The 17,539-nt window shown below is 40.8% G+C and overlaps 1 pseudogene; it reads right to left on the bottom strand.

The window, feature by feature from the left end:
- Positions 1 to 10,132: 10,132 nt before the first annotated feature.
- On the bottom strand, positions 10,133 to 10,749 carry LOC141954271 (rRNA N(6)-adenosine-methyltransferase METTL5 pseudogene; annotated as a pseudogene).
- Positions 10,750 to 17,539: the final 6,790 nt, after the last annotated feature.

The following is a 17,539-nucleotide window of genomic DNA, read 5'->3' as shown; positions in this document are numbered from 1 at the left end:
ATAAACTTCACTAGCTCTGTAGTTTATTCTCTGAATCTTAAGTGTGGCAAGTGCAAAGATATTTACATGGAGAAAAGATGAAACCACAGAAAAGTGAAAGCAAGATAGTTCAATGTCTTACAAGTAAGGCTGAGATCTTAACAGATTTTGATTGTTAACAGAATAAAAGCCTAGCTCCAAAACATTCTTAGCTTGTTTGTTTTCCTGAGAAGTAAAACCTTTCAAATATTTTTGTTTCTGATTTTTTCAGCCATATTTTTCATTGTAGGTTTATCTAATGGTTTTGGTCAAACTGAATGTGCATTCCTTCATGAATATGATGTTCAACCACAAATTCTGCATTGCTTCCCTTATTGTACAAAATGCATTACACAAAATAAAACACAGTGTACTGAAATATTGCTAAGCTACATCCAAGGAACTTGGATAATTCAGAACAAAAAAAGAGTACAATATATGGCTGCTCTATGTTGTTATAACAACTATATTGCTGTTAATAGGTAAATGTTAGTGGATTAATGACCAAAAAGTTAAAGACTATAACCCAAAACCTCAAAGAGACAAATAACTGCGTATTACTCACCTTTTTCTCCCAAACAAGCAATTCTAAAACAAAATCATGCCAAGACAGTTCTTGTAAGATTGTCTGTTGCTTGCTTTCATTATAGAGAATGTGACTTCCCTTTTCTCCAAAGACTGAAAGAAGTATCTTTCATGCCTGTTTGCTATTCTAACTACACTGCAGAGGACAGTCATCTTTCAAAGGAAGAAACAAGTGGCAAAAACCGGGTCATGAAGAACAAGCGTATTGCATCAGGTACACCTTTATTGCAGGAAAACAATAAGAAGCAACAAAGTGGAACACTCATAAAGAATATGTGGGATTCACATTGGGGTAAAGGCATACACTATATCATGGGCTTTCACTTAGTGTTACTACTTAAACTTTCAGTACGTAACAAAAAGGTAACACATGCAATAGTTACTTTAAAAGGTAAGACATGCAAAAAAGCTATTATGTGGACAGTTAAATTGTGTTTGTCAAATGATTAAAAGGTGATTAAGCTTTGTCAAAGACAATGATGTATTTATGTCCTCCTTAGACTCTTCATTTTCTACTACCCATTAATCCCTATTTCTGCATGAGCATAGCCTTTCTGATACAACAAAACTGTTTTGCCTAATTGATTTCTATGGAATCCCCAAGCTACTCTAGAAGATTTGGATGGTGACTTACAGTTTAGTCAATGACTAAAGTATGTACATTACTAACACAAAATCAGAAAGTTTTGGTTTATATAGACATTGCATGTAGAGCAAAACTATAAAAACATAGTTTCTTTGAAAGTACACTGTTTTGTCTTTTTAATTTTTTTTTAATGTCAGCATAAGGAGCCTGATTATAATGAAGAATAATTTTATTTACATTATTGTAAATCAGCATTAATGGAACTACTCCTATACACAGCAGAAAGGCCAGAGTAGAAGCTGCTAGCTTGGTTCTTATAATTTCCTTCACTTGTCCCTGCTGTGCTTTTTGTATAGGTAGACTAAGGAAGTGAATAGATTTAGCACAGGCTTTTAAGATCACCTATTCATTCTCATAATCACTGATCAACATGAACAACAGGAAATTAAACTCCAAGTTACAGAGTGACCTTTGTTGAAAGTACATTTCCTAGGTTCTTGAGTCCAACACATTTTGATACAAAAAAGAGAAGCAGTAGGATGTCAGTGGTGGGGTTTGTAATAATCAAGCAAAGTGTTTTTCTCTGTGAGGGTTAACTAGTTTAGGGAAAGACTTTCAGAACTACATTACTTCTAAGTAACCTCAATAAAGCAGATCTAGCCAATTCAGGGTATTTAACAAACTTACCTTAGAAGCAGTAGTTACTTCAAACAGATAATATTCTGTAGAATACATAACCAATTTAAAAACATTATATAACAAGTTTTATCTACTAAGTAAACATACAGAAAAAGGAGTTCAGGTTTTCATTATTTCAGAGTACATGATATAACAGTGTGTGTGATACATAAAGAGGTCAAAGACATACATTTTATGTGAAATTTGTCAAAAAACCTCTCCAGTCTTGCTAGGTTATTCTCTGGTCTCCTAGTTCAGTTTTGGAGGTTTTATGTTTAGCATTTACTGAGAGAAGAGCATGGCACTTCCTGTCATGGTGCAGCTCATCCAAAAATATTGCTCTCACTTTTACAAAAATGTTCCATATTTTTGGAAGTAGTGGCATGCTAATTTGTTTAAATAAATATGGAAAACTGAAACAATAAGTTACTTTTTATTTTAAAAATAATTATTATTTTATTTTTATATGTAATATGTTTTAAAGAGTTATTTTTAATTGACCTGCAGAAGTCTACTGGTAGAGAGGAAGTCCAGCAACTGGTAATGGAAAGGGATTGTAAATGAGCTATTGCTTGTTTTTTCACCAAAAGCTTACAAATTGAAACATGTCCTTTACCACTTATATTTACTAAAATAGGGAGCAAAGTTTCTTTCTAAACACTGCCATGAAATATGGTCTAGTTTATACATATTATTTTACTTTACTTGCAGATTAGCAGGGAATGTTTACTTTGACAACAGCTTCCAACACTTAAGCCTTTTCAAAATTATTTATTTTTAGAATATCTAAAACCAAAAGCTGTGATTAAAGTCATGCTTTGGAGATTCATCATATTTACATGGGTAAGCGATAAAGAGAAGCTCTAAACTGAGTATAATTTTGAGACATTGAAAAGTATGGATATGATTTATAATCGCCTTTTCTACATGTCACCCAAAGGAAGAGAGAAATGATTGCATGAAAAGGCACAGTAAAGAGGCTAATGTGACTGGATTTCCAACCATCTTGGGAAAAAATTCCTAAAAATGTTGGTTTATGGTAGGATCAATGACAGCTAAGTGTTCTCCATTTAGTTAGTTAAATCACTTCTTTAAATTAAATTTATATTTCACATATTGTGAAAAAATCCTCTCCTCAAGGATTTTGTCAGGTATCATTGTTTTCTCCTGTAAGGTTTTACTGAAGAAAAACTGAGGGAAGAAAAAGGGACTGTCAGGCTATTTTACAACACTAGATATAATAAGTGGCTCAAATTGCCATCATCTTCTTTGGCAACACTCCTAAGAGTCACAGTGTTGAATGTTCAAATACTGGCAGAAATAGAAGCAGGGGTAGACATAAATTAATCATAACAACAATCTCCTATTACTGTAAAAAACATTAAGTAAAGGATTTGACTCTTATCTAAAATAACTTGTTAATTTGCTTGAAGTGTTAAAAATCATAATCCTTTAAAAAAATCTAATAGCATTTGATATTAATTACATAAACATAGATGCTCCACTGCAAGACTTGGCTGTACTGAAGACAGTGAAGCAAATGACAAGGAAGTGAAAATTTTAATTTTAATTTCTCTACAGCTTTGAAGTTAACTATAAATAATGCACCTGAAGTGATTCGATCTTTGCAGCAATTTGTTAAATTTTTTTTAGTTAGGTATAAATTTAAGAAGCAGAAATCAGAAGGATTTTTCCAGGGAAAATATTTCTGTGATGATTTAAAAGAAAATCACCAGTTTTTCAGTTTAACCTTGTGACAAACAGTAAAAATTTCACTATTTTATTTGGAGTTATGCTAGATTGCATAGGTGATATGGATGGGCAGCCATCATTCTGCACCCTGTGTCAAGCAGCAGATGAGAATTACCTTCCTGTTGTGGTCACTTACTCCTTAGGGAAGAAGTCTTCCTGTGTACAGCAAAGAAGCAGAGAGAAAGAAAGTTCATTGGGACATGAGGAATTGGAGTTTTTTGCAACTTAGAAGTCAGTAAAACTGGAAACATACCCATGAGAAGGAACATGCACAAAAAGAGGACACAGCTTGGAGAGATTTAGTTACAAAGTCTTTTATTCCTGTTCTGTTTCACCTTGAGTTCTCTTTTCACAGGTATTTTAAAAGTGAGCTTCTCAGAAGTATTACTCATGCCTGTTTCTGTTCTAATAAAACCTGGCTTTTGTGGGTGAGAGCTCCTCTCTCCTGCACTTGCTGGTTAGAAAAAAAAGGAAGTAGGGAGGGCCTAAGCTATTCCAACTTGCTTTTCCTAAATATCACTGCAGATTTTAATGGTATCCAGAATATGTGTTTTATTTGGGTTTCCTTGTCTCCAAGGTACTTTGTTTGTTTTGGTTTTTAATTATAGAAGGGAAAAATATATTTTTTTGTAGTAAGACAAGTTTTATCTGTTTCTACCAGAGCTACCCTGACATGTATTATCAGCCAGACTCCAAAAAGACAGAAGAGAAGAAAATATTTTATAGAAAACTAATCTCATGTCTTTTCAATGTTAGGCTAAATACAATTTGATCAGCTTTTAGACATTTACATATAAGAGCAAATAATATTATTTAACATGTGCAAGAAAATGCACTATAAATGTCAAACTCAGAATGGTCTGGCTTAAGAAGTCATATATTTATATAGTTATATAAATGTTTTCTTGGCTCACCTTCCATATCTATCAGACTGTAGACAAGACAGGAAATATTCCTGATTGACATAAGTTTATGGGGAAGAATGATGAAAGTGAAGTTAGCATTAATCACTGTTATGCTAAGTACATAATTTACTAGTATGCTAAGAGAAGTTTGTGTGAGGAAATAAAAAGGACAGTAGGGATTTATAACAGTAATGTTGGACTGTCTGAATTGCCTCTAAACGCAGTACATTAGGAGATGTAAACAAAAGATTACTACAGCAGAGCTATTTCTTCTTCATCGGAAGCCCAGGGGAATTAAGTTTTCTTAAGGAAAGAGATAAAATCCATCATTAAGCCCTCAATTAACCGATCTATTATTTTAATTCAGTATTGGAAGCTGAGTAAAGGTCAAATTGGATGATTGATTTCTAAAGTTTTTATAGAATCAATGAAAGGACAAAAACATTTAAGTTTTATGAGATTAGAATTGGTTTGGCTCATTAGAGATAGCTGAGGGTATTGGCAGGACTGTTTTAAACCATCTCTGGTTACATCTACAGTAACTTCATGAAGCTGTGCCAAAAAGGACAAGCCTGCTCCTTGCTCAGCTCCATTAAATCCATATGGTCATTTGGAGAGGCCTCAGCTGCAAATGTATCGCTGTTCACAAGTTCAATCAATGTTATGGGTATCTGCTGTCTGCTCATAATGACTGCCTTTCTGAAAGTAATATTGTCAAACATTATGTAATATAACCAGGAGGTTACCAAGTTAGATAAACTTGTTAGAGAGTAAACCCAGAAAAAGCCTACACTCCAGAATAATAATGGGCAGTGGGAGGAGGTTTGTTTTTACACGTTTTATTTCAGTCTAAACAATATAGCTGAATTTTATTTACCTAAAATTTTGGTGGTTCTAGTGTATATATTGATAAAAATATAGCCCGGCCAATTAAATTCCCTTTTTCTTAAAGCAAGTAGAGCAAAAGAAAGAAGAACTACCTCTGAGCTTTGGACATCCCTGGATCCCATCTCAACAAGAAAAATACCAGATGTTCCATGGTCCTAAACCTTCTGTCACCTTCTGCACTGTCAAAGGCACTTTTGCGACCATGGCTGTCTGGAAAACAAACATAGTCAGTACTATGCAATTAGGAATCTATGATGGTAATATATCACTTATTATTTTTTCTAGTATAATTTTAATAGTTTCTATTTATGGAATTCAAACTCAGAATTCAGTCAGGAATAGAAATAAATGATAATGAGTCAATATTTACCTCTCATATCAAAGAAGAGATTAATTTAGAATATGAAGCTCCATGAAAATGTGATTAGATGGGTGTTAGTCTAAGTCTTAGGTCTTGAGGACAGATGGAGAAGAAATCACAGTCCTTATTTGCACTAAGTATTTAAAATCCAATAAAAGTCCTCAAGGACTCCATTTCATACTAAATTTTGCAGAAGCTATTTTTCGTTATAATTGAATAACCCCATTTTAGGATGGGGTGTTTCAATTCTACAATGGATTTGGTTTTTAAAAGACAATAATCATAGAATCATAGAATCATTTAAGTTGGAAAAGACCTTTAAGATCACGAAGTCCAACCGTTAACTTAACACTGCCAAGTCCATCACTAAACCATGTCCCTAAGTGCCACAGTTACATGTCCCCTCCAGGGATGGTGACTCTAACCACTTCCCTGGGCAGCCTGTTCCAATGCTTGACAACATTTTCAGTGAAGAAATTTTTCTTAGTATCCAATCTAAACCTCCCCTGGCAAAACTCAAGGCCATTTCATCTCATCCTCTCACTTGTTACTGGGAAAAGAGACTGACGGCCACTTTGCTACAACCTCCTTTCAGATAATTGTAGAGAGCGATAAGGGCTCCCCTAAGCCTCCTTTTCTCCAGGCTAAACAACACCAGTTCCCTCAGCTGCTCCTCACAGGACTTGTGCTCTAGACCCTTCAACAACTTCGTTGCCCTTCTTTGGATGAGATCCAGCATCTCAATATCATACTTGTAGTGAGGCGCCCAAAACTGAACACAGTATTCAAGGTGCATGTTGTAATTAGCTCTGCTTCTTTAAACCTGCCGACCCACATGTCAGTGGTGCTCAGGTCACAGGGACTAATACTGAGGGAGGTTAAAACCTTCTCGGGGACATCAGCACAAACACCAATGTGGTGGATACAAAATGTCCATTTATTAAACTGCGTATCTTACATATATACGTTTGCCAAGCACCTCCTTCGTGGGTGTACCCTTAGCGTTACAAGCCTATCCATCACCTTACCTCGTAACAAGGGGGGGCTACAGCTATTCCCTCTATACATCGCGAGATCTTCCGAACGCCACTCCCTACACTTCCCCCTCCCCATGCTTTATAACATTGTTATTCTTGGTTGATTGTCATTATTGCGCTGTTCCAAGCGCTGATAAGCAAGATCCATATGTCGGTCTAAAAACAAAACATTAACCTTCTTAAACAATCTCCGAACTATGGCACTAATACATGTAAAGGCAATACAAATAGCGAGAAGCACACCACATATCCCAATAATTCCCCAAATGAGCCAATCCCAACTAAGCTAACTAGTAATCTAAGCCCACAAGTTGTCAAGCCACCCAAACCATTCTGGTTTTACAAAGGTGGCTGTGATGAAGACATAGCAAGATTCTGCCCCTGTATCCAGAGGAAAACAGATGTCTTCGCGGTGATGTGCTCATGACCACTCTCTCCAATATACTGCGTGAGTCGGCGACACACAACCAAGGAGGGTGATCCACCACCAACACTGTAACACAAAACTCCATCTTATGTTAGATCAGGTTTTACACACCGTGCGGGTATCCATTTGATTAGGCCGTCCTTTTCCACTGCTGCGTACCCACGCCCAAACACTCTTAGTGACCACCCCGACTCCCAAGCTATCGCGCCCGGTTCCCTGATCTGGACCAAAGGATAGTTTTTCGTCGCCTGGGCTGGCATAAAGTGTTTCCACAGGGGAGGTGTAGGCTCATCGCCTCGAACAAAATGATTTAAAGTATACAAAGCGCATGACAAAAGAGCCTGTTGGCGGTCTATGGGTATTGTCCCTCTATGACCTTCCCCCTCCCCAAGCTGTTGGAGCTTTGCTTTCAGGGTGCGATGTGCACGTTCCACTATCACTTGTCCTTGACTGTTGTAAGGAAGGCCGTGTACTAATTTGATGTCTCACAATGCACACCATTCTTTTGTGTGTCTAGCAAGAAAACAAGGGCTGTTATCTGTTTTGATCTCTTGTGGCTTTCCTAACAAGGCGATAACACCCTCCCAATGAACAATAATGTGTCTGGCTGTTTGCTTATGAGCCATTGTGGTTAATATTGTAGAGCTAAAGGTGTCAATGGTTACTATGAGATACTTATTTGGTTTTAACAATTCACATGCTGTTACATCAGTTTGCCATATCTGATTGGAAGAGAGACCCCATGGATTGACACCTGCCTCCCACAGTGGGCCTTTTTAACAGTAGGGACAAAGTGCCACTATGTTTTTTGCTTGCGACAGAGAAATATGACATGTTTTTGCTAAGGCTTTTGCTCCAAGGTGTAGAAAGGCATGTAAACTCTTTGCGGCGTCCAATGACCACACACCCCGTGCCGCTTGGTCAGCCTTATGATTGCCTTCTACAGTCGGACCTGGCAGGGATTGGTGACTGTTCACATGTGTAATAAAGGCCTGCCCTATGCGCTGTTGTAGAGCTTCATAAAGTAAAGTCGACACTTCCGTCTGCACAAATCCTACTGTTGTCATTTTGTGTACAAGTTTATAAACATATAAAGAGTCTGTAACAATATTAACAGGATTCTCTGTCTCTTGCTGGAGTGCCATCTGGACTGCTTTGGCCTCTAACCATTGTACAGATTTGTTAGTCTGAGTCCACATCCTCTTTTCCCAGCGTCCCTCGGTTTTCCATATGACTGCAGCTGTTTGTGATTGTGATGAGGCATCTGTAAAATATGTTGTGCCATGAAGAGGGCACATGGGTAGAGGTAGGGTGAGTTGTAGTTGAAGTGTCTTCAGGTGTGTAATCCATTGTAGACCCTTTCCTGTCGTTATGGAGCCCGGAAAATCAAAGATGGCACATTGTAAGTCTTCAGAACACGTAACCATGTCCCCCCACACCTGCTGCTTCCAGGGGATGAGTATAGTGTCAGGTTCCCTTCCAAAGTGTTGAAGAGCCATGTTGCGTAGGCGTCCTATGAGGTCTGCTAAAACAGCGACAATGGTAACAAAGGCAGCCTCGTTGGTACTTTGGTAAGCCCAGGCTAAAGGCACAGGCTTGCCGTCCGTGCCTTGAAACAGGATGCCTACTGTGCCATGTTCAGAAATAAAGCAGCCCACTGTTTTTGCCTGCTACCTTGGCACAACTCAGTAGTTTCTTATCTATCTTCCAAGGCCTGTTCTTCCTAGCTATTGCTCAGAGGCTGTGTAAAGCTGCACCTGCAAGACTTATTTCGAGACTTCATCAATTAAGGGTTAGGCAAGCTTCAAAACACAGCATACTTAAAATAGTTTCACAGAATGCTAGAAACAATACAGTAGTTACAGTTACTAGAGTAAGCTAATTGCAGTACTCATAATTAGGGGATATGACTAAATACTACAAAAGTAAACAGTAAGGAAAATACGGAATAGCACACTTACTTAATGTGTCCTAACATTCAGATCCGCAATTGCTGGGGAACCCTGGATGCAGCGAGAATTTAGAGTACCCTTCCTCGCAAACCGGAAATCCTACACGATGCGTCCATCCGTAGGTGAGGCATCCAACATCGCTGCAAGCAGTTCCAACCTCCAAATCAACAGGCCAAAATAACTGGCAATTTCCTTTGAGCGGAAACATCTGATCTCATCCTTCTGTTGGATTCCACCCAGAGCCTGGCCAGCACTCAAGGGGGAAAACCAAGGGAGTTTCCAATAAGGTTAAACACTTAAGGCCTTAATTCTTAATATTGCTAAACAAAGAAAGCTGAATACACACATTCTTATAGCATTTCATCCTTATTAATAACTACATTTTGTCGAAGGTACATCTTTCACTGGTGACTAATAAGCTTATATATTTCATTAAGGAGTTGCAATTACTGTTAGCATTTTGTCTGAAAAGAATTGGCAACGGTAGTGTATTTTGTCCTATTGCAGTAGCAAGCATTACCCATATATTCTGCTTAAATGATCAGTTGAAGAGATGGTGAACTGTTGGCACAGGGGTATCCATAGCACCCACAGCTGGCTCCTGAATCAATCATGGCCTGTACTACTATTTTTTCTATTCTTCCCGGGCGAGGCTGACTTATCCAAACGGTGACCATGGGCTTGTCGCTACAGTCTAAGACCAGAGCCACGGTTCTTGCTCCGGCGCCTCCATCACCGGTGGGGTTTTGTCTGGGTTGCTCTCTTGAGGGTATCCCTGGGCATATCTTACTGTCACTCGGGGAGTATAAGAGGAGTTGTCTCTGCTCTGTGGGGGCTGTTTGTAGTGCATAGGAGGAGCCCTGCCCCCGTTCCTGGCTCCCCCACTCTCGTTTCCCTGCTGCAAGTGCTTATGCCAGCAGTCTCGCGCCCAGTGACATGATTTCTTCTTATGGAACTTGTATGATGCTGGTAGGTCATATCTAAGTTCTGCTATGACTTCCATTCATCTGCTTTCTTTTGAATGTGCTGCCGTGTTGAAGTTTTATGGAGGCAATATACAGCGGTTTTTGCCATTTGTAAAGCAGTTTTCAGAAAAATCATATCCATTCCTTTATTATGCTTGGTACCAAACGGAGGGTTCATAATAACTGTGTCAAAAGTCTCTGACATGCTGTCAGATGAAGAACAGTCATCACACTGAACCACATTGATGTTCATGAGCTCAAAGTCTTCAATATTGCTATTAAATATTTCCAGTGCATCTGAATCTATGGCAAACCCCACACACAATCCTGCTCCTAACATTGCACTTCCAATGCTGAGCATGCCACAACCACATCCTAAATCTGCAATTGTTTTGTTTTCAATATCATCAAAAGTGTTGTGAATTGTATAAAGCATACATGCTGCAATATGAGGTCTCGTTGGATACTGTTCAAGGAGCAGTTTTGGACTTTCAAAAGTATCAACTTGTTGAAGACAGCTTTCCAGTTCTTTAAGCTTTAATTTCTTCATGTTTATAGTTTAACGCGGCCCCGGCGGGGCGGGCTGAGGGGCTGGGCCGGGACAAGTCGAGGTGTCACCGCGCACTTCCGCCGTGCCACCCGGCCCCTCGCCGCCAGCCAGCCCCCGACGCCGGGCCGGGCTGGGCCGGGCCGCGGAGCACCAGGCCGCCGCTACACTCCATGGCGCAGCACCCATGGGGGATTGGGGGATGCCCGGCAGCCAATTAAGGAGCGGGTCCTGCTCCTGAGCAACTTGCTCCTGCTCTTGTTGTTGCCGGACCACCTCCATCTCCACCCCCCAACGCTGCATGTCCGCCTTCCATTCTTCTGCTAATTCTCCCCTACGCACCTCGGTTTCCACCCCCTGCATCTCCCACCAGCCATTTGTCTTCTATGGGCCACGCTTCTGGATTTCACGTTGTGTCCTCCCCCAAGCCATTAAATGCTCTGGCTTTCCTAATTTCGCTTGTTCTGCTAACTCATCCTCTATTTGTGGCCAGAGCTCTGGCTTCATACAGTCTATCGGCTCTGCTAAAATGCCGAGCCTTATCAATCTTTGCAGCACCGCTTTCAATGTCCTCGACTTCATAGAAGTCTTATGTTGTTTACCCCATCTTTTCAGTGCCTTAACTGTGGCATCCATGGCGCGCCGCGGAGTCTCCCATCCTGTGTGGAGCTCCTTCACCTCCTGCTGTGCACCGCTGACTGTCACAGCTCATCTCTCGCCGGGTCATGTTGGGATCACCATTTGTTGTAATTAGCTCTGCTTCTTTAAACCTGCCGACCCACATGTCAGTGGTGCTCAGGTCGCAGGGACTAATACCGCGGGAGGTTAAAACCTTCTCGGGGACATCAGCACAAACACCAATGTGGTGGATACAAAATGTCCGTTTATTAAACTGCGTATCTTGCATATATACGTTTGCCAAGCACGTCCTTCGTGGGTGTGCCCTTAGCATTACAAGCCTATCCATCACCTTACCTCGTAACAAGGGGGGGCTACAGCTATTCCCTCCATACATCGCGAGATCTTCTGAACGCCACTCCCTACAGGTGCAGCCTCATCAGTGCCCAGTACAGGGGGAAGATCACTCCCCTAGTCCAGATCATTGATAAAGATATTAAACAGAACTGGCTCCAGTACTGATCCCTGGGGAACACCACTAGTGACCAGCCACCAACTGGGTTGAACTCCATTCACCACAACCCTTTGGGCCCAGCCATCCAGCCAGTTTTTTACCTGGTGAAGAGTATCCCCATCCAAGCCAGGAACAGACAGTTTCTCCAGGAGAATGCTGTGGGAAATGGTCTCAAATGCTTCACTAAAGTCTAGGTAAACAACATCCACAGCCTTTTCCTCATGCACTAAGCAAGTCATCTTGTCATAGAAGATCAATTTAGCCAAGCAGGACCTATCTTTCCTCAACCCATGCTGACTGGACCTGAGCACCTAAGTAACCAAGTAACTAAGTATGAGTAACTAAGGATGAGGAAAAGGCTGAGGTGCTCAATGCCTACTTTGCCTCAGTCTTTAGCAGTGGAACTGGCTGTTCCCTGGACACCCAGCCTCATGAGCTGGGAGATGGGGAGGGGAAGCAGACTGACGTCAGCACAGTTGAAGAGGAGGTGGCCAGAGACCTGCTACACCACTTCGATGCACACAAATCTGTAGGACTGGATGGGTTACACCCAAGGGTGCTGAGGGAGTTGGGAGATGTGCTCGCCAAGCCGCTGTCCATGATTTACCTGAAGTCATGGCTAACTGGGGAGGTCCCATTGGACTGGAGGGTGGCAAATGTGACACCCGTCTACAAGAAAGGCAGGAAGGAGGATCCAGGTAACTATAGACCTGTCAGTCTGACCTCGGTGCCAGGGAAGGTCATGGAGCAGGTCATCTCGGGTGCCATTAAAAGTCATATAATGGACAACCAGGGGATCAGGCCTAGTCAGCATGGGTTTATGAAAGGCAGGTCCTGCTTGACAAACCTGATCTCCTTCTACGACAGGGCAACCCACTTATTGGATGAGGGGAAGGTTGTGGATGTTCTCTACCTTGACTTCAGTAAGGTCTTTGACACTGTTTCCCACAGCATTCTCCTGACGAAACTGAATACTTGCGGCTTGGATGGGCACACACTTTGCTGGGTAAAAAACTGGCTGGATGGCCAGGCCCAAAGAGTTGTGGTGAACGGAGATAAATCCAGTTGGTGGCTGGTCATGAGTGGTGTCCCCCAGGGCTCGGTTTTGGGGCCACTACTCTTTAATATCTTTATTGATTATCTAGATAAGGGGATCGAGTGCACCCTCAGTAAGTTTGCAGATGACACCAAGTTGGGTGGGAGTGTTGATCTGCTCAAGGGTAGGGAGGATCTGCAGAGGGATTTGAACAGGCTGGAGTGATGGGCTAAGGCCAACTGTATGAGTTTTAATAAGGCCAAATGCCGGGTGCTGCACTTCGGCCACAACAACCCCCAACAGCGCTACAGGCTTGGGGAGGAGTGGCTGGAAAGCTGCCAGTCAGAGAGGAACCTGGGGGTGTTGATTGACAGCCGGCTGAACATGAGCCAGCAGTGTGCCCAGGTGGCCAAGAAGGCCAATGGCATCCTGGCTTGCATCAGAAATAGCGTGGCCAGCAGGGACAGGGAAGGGATCTTACCCCTGTGAGGCCGCACCTCGATTCCTGTGTTCAGTTTTGGGCCCCTCACTACAAAAAGGACATTGAATTACTTGAGCGTGTCCACAGAAGGGCAACGAAGCTGGTGAAGGGTCTGGAGCACATGTCGTACGAGGAGCGGCTGAGGGAACTGGGGTTGTTTAGTCTAGAGAAGAGGAGGCTGAGGTCTCCCTCATGGCCCTCTACAGCTACCTGAAAGGAGGGTGCAGAGAACTGGGGATGAGTTTCTTTAACCAAGTGACAAGTGACAGGACAAGAAGTAATGGCCTTAAGTTGCGCCGGGGATGGTTTAGACTAGATATTAGGAAACATTTCTTTACAGAACGGGTTGTTAGGCGTTGGAATGGGCTGCCCAGGGAGGTGGTGGAGTCCCCATCCCTGGAGGTGTTTAAGAGTAAAGTTGACTTAGCGCTTAGGGATATGCTGTACTTGGGAACTATCAGTGTTAGGTCAATGGTTGGACTGGATGATCTTCAAGGTCTTTTCCAACCTAGACAATTCTGTGATCTGTGACCTGGTTGTCCTGTACGTACTGTGTGATGGCACTCAAGATGATCTGCTACATAACCTTCCCCAGCACCAAGGTCAGACTGACAGGCCTGTAGTTCCCCAGATCCTCCTTCTGGAATGTCTTGTAGGCACGCATCACATTTCCCAGCCCCTAGTCATCTGGGACCTCCCTGGTTAGCCAGGACCACTAATAAATGATTAAAAGTGGCTTGGTGAGCACTTCTGCCAGCTCCCTCAGTACCCTTGGGGGAATCCCATCCAGCCCCATAGACTTGTGTGAGTCTAAGTGGTGTGACAGGTCGTTAACTATTTCCCCTGGATTATGGGGGCTTCATTCTGATCCCCATCCCTGTCTTCCAGCTCAAGAGCTGAGTACCCAGAGAACAACTGGTTTTACTATTAAAGACTGAGGCAAAGAAAGCAGTAAGTGACTCCACCTTTTCCTCATCCTCTGTCACTATGTTTCTCCCTACATCCAATAAAGGATGGAGATTCTCCTTAGTCCTCCTTTTGTTGCTAATGTATTTATAGAATATTTTTTATTGTTTTTTACGGACAGATTAAGTTCTAGCTGGGCTTTGGCCCTTCCAATTTTCTCCCTGCATAACCTCATAACATCCTTCTAGTCCTCCCGAGTTGCCTACTCCTTCTTCCAAAGGTCATAAACTCTCTTAGTTTTCATCAGATACAGACAAAGCTCTCTGTTCACTCAGGCTGGTCTTCCTCCTGCCGACTCATCTTTCGGCACATGGGGATGGCCTGCTCCTGTGCCTCTCCTTCCTTGCCTATGCCTTTTGAAGGGTTTATAGCCATCCATTGCAGTACTCCAGTTGTGCAAGTCATCCCACCATGTTTTCATGATGGCAACTATGTCGTAGTTTTCCTGCTTCACAATGGCTTCCAGCTCCTCTTGTTTGTTGCCCATGCTGCGTGCATAGGTGTAGATGCGCTTCAGCTGGAGTATTAATCCCACCATCTTTTTGGTCCTAATTCCTACATGACCATTCTCAAGCACTCCCATGGTTTCTAACACATCAATAACCCTTGCGTCTTTGCTGCCACATGGATCTCCATCCCCTACCTCCACTGAGACAGCAGACCAAAGGACCTCACTAAGACACTGTCCCTCAAACATTGGTGTGCTGCCCCCAGGTTTCTTTCTAGTGAGCCTGATTTTATTCCTTTTCCCCTTTAAATCTAGTTTAAAACTAGTTTAATATCCAGATATAGAAGCCCTTGAATATTTTGCCCCATTCAAAAGAGCTAAACATGCACAAGTACTCCATGACCTTATATGAAGTTGTGTTGTGGACAATTAATTCCTGTAGCTAAATGGGCAGAAACTCATACAAACATATAGCCCTATGACATCTTAATGTTTAGGGGTTTTACCAAATAATGGAAAATAAAAAAAAAAAAAAACAAATAAAATCTGCAAATGTTTCTTACCTAGATAAGTCAGTATGTGTTTTGATCATGGCAGTCATTACACATAAAATTTCACAAGACTGGTAGAGGGATAAACCTTTATGAATACAAAGATGCTAGCTGGTTCCATTATTCATAGTGGATCCAAGGAGGATGAATTGGAACTCAAACCAAAATGTAATTCATTTTATTGCCAAGAATATTTTCACTTAATACATTTTATCTTTAACCATTTGAAAAGTACATTTACTTTATTAAAGAATTTTGAATGCTCCAATCATTACTTTGCTGTGAGTCAAATATTTATCTTTTTCATCACTTAACAAAGAAGAAATATTTCTGCATATTCAAAAATATTATGGTAATTGAGATCTTTTAAATGTATAAGGGATTGTAAGATTTCATATGAAGTATTCTATTTCATCTATCAAGAATTCAAACACACCATGTTTAAAGCTACACTTGTCAACTGTAGGTAAACTTTCTACTGTCATAATTTTAGCTGTCTAGATAATATTTCTCTTGTTCCACATTTAGGTATGTCAAGTAAGCAATGACAAGTAACAATATAAAAGAAGCTCAGTCCAAGTACACGTATTTATCTATATCTGTAGAGTTCATCTTATACTATGTAAATAGTTACACGCAATAGTTCTTCAGAGAACACAACAGTTTTAAATTAACTACTCAGAAAGAGTGCAGTCATGATCTCTTTCCCTTCTGCATAAGCATCAGGATGCAAATTTTATTCCATAACCATAATGGTCCTGTACACCAAAGGGATAGTACTCAGTTAATAGTGACTTTACTGATTTTTCTTCTTTTTCAGTTTACAAGACTCGATCTTATTATCTTTTATGTTGTTAAATCCTGTTAAAAAAAAAATTCTTTCCCAATTGAGTGCTATTGAGAGATGATGTAACATGATGATGCCCATTTTGCAGATGGGTCTAAAGGCACAGAAGGCACAGGTCCTTCTAAAAGGAATGAATTTAAGTATTGTTCTATTTCGTTGTTTGCTGCCAAAGTATGTTTAAAGATCTGGGCATGAGAGATTAGGCCAGAACACATCTGAAGGATCTGTATTTCAGAGCACTTAGTGTATAAAAGGTTAAACACTGATTTTATTTGCACAGCTATAAGCACACAAAATTTCCACAAGCCCAACTATGCCAACAGGCTTTGAATTGCAGAAAACAGGTAATGACATACAGAAGGCTTTTTCAGCATAATATGCAGGTATAGAACCCTATACTTTGTGGTGGCATTCAAATAGTTTTTTCCTTATCACTCTCTCAGAGACAAGAGCTTTTGTTCTTTCCAAGTTGTTTGCTCTTAGATTGTGAAAGTTTCTGAGTATAATGAAGGACAACAAATGTAGGAAAGGGTCTATTCATCCAGAACAATCTGAATAGAATGTGTTTAACATAGGTTGGAGTTTTGCAAGTTTTCTTGTCAACCTTTAATCAGCATATGCAATAAAATTTCTTTCAGTCTTAGAACTCATATTTTTAGCAGTAAGTCCATAAATTGAATCTCACTTGTTTCAAATCCTTGGTCCAAAGTGTAAATCCCATACAGCTTCCCAGTGCATGGAGAATTGTAATACTTTCCTCAAATTACCCAGTTCACAAAAAAAAACGGAACCAATTTTGGTAAAGCAACTAATGCTACAGGCCACAACTGCACACAACAATAGCAGCTCTGTCCATCATCCTCACAGCTAGAAGGGAGACAAAACTCACAGATTTAGATACTGAAGTGTTAACTTCAAAACAATTTATGCAAATATTCATCAGTAATCTGACTCAGAATCAAGAAGTTTGGAAAAGTGTTTTTTGATAGTCTGGAGGACACTGCGAAAGAAATATGGAATAATTCCCTTCAGTGTGACAGAACGTGAAGGTCACTGTGGCAGAAAGCTTTATAGCGCAGTATTAGGCACATAATGTATAACAATGCATATGGACTCCTGCCCTTCTTCACACTATTCCTCATTTAATCCTTTAGTGTTAACTTTACATCTCTGATAACTCAAAAAAACCCAAAAAATTAAATAGCTTTCACACTTAGAGCAGCTTGCACTGTAGTCAGTAAAAGAAGTTTTGCCCAGAAATTCAAGACTTGCACTGCAACAGAAAGAGCAATCAGTTACTTTTCGTTCAAACAAATGAGTATTAGATAAACAAAGGAGAGGACGTTCTCGTACTGGCACATTGTGTCAGATACTTTA

The sequence above is a fragment of the Strix uralensis genome, chromosome 1, assembly GCF_047716275.1.
Source record: "Strix uralensis isolate ZFMK-TIS-50842 chromosome 1, bStrUra1, whole genome shotgun sequence".
In the NCBI taxonomy this organism is placed as follows: domain Eukaryota; kingdom Metazoa; phylum Chordata; class Aves; order Strigiformes; family Strigidae; genus Strix; species Strix uralensis.
Note: the sequence above shows the minus strand (reverse complement) of the source record. Positions and strands in the feature narration are given on the sequence as shown.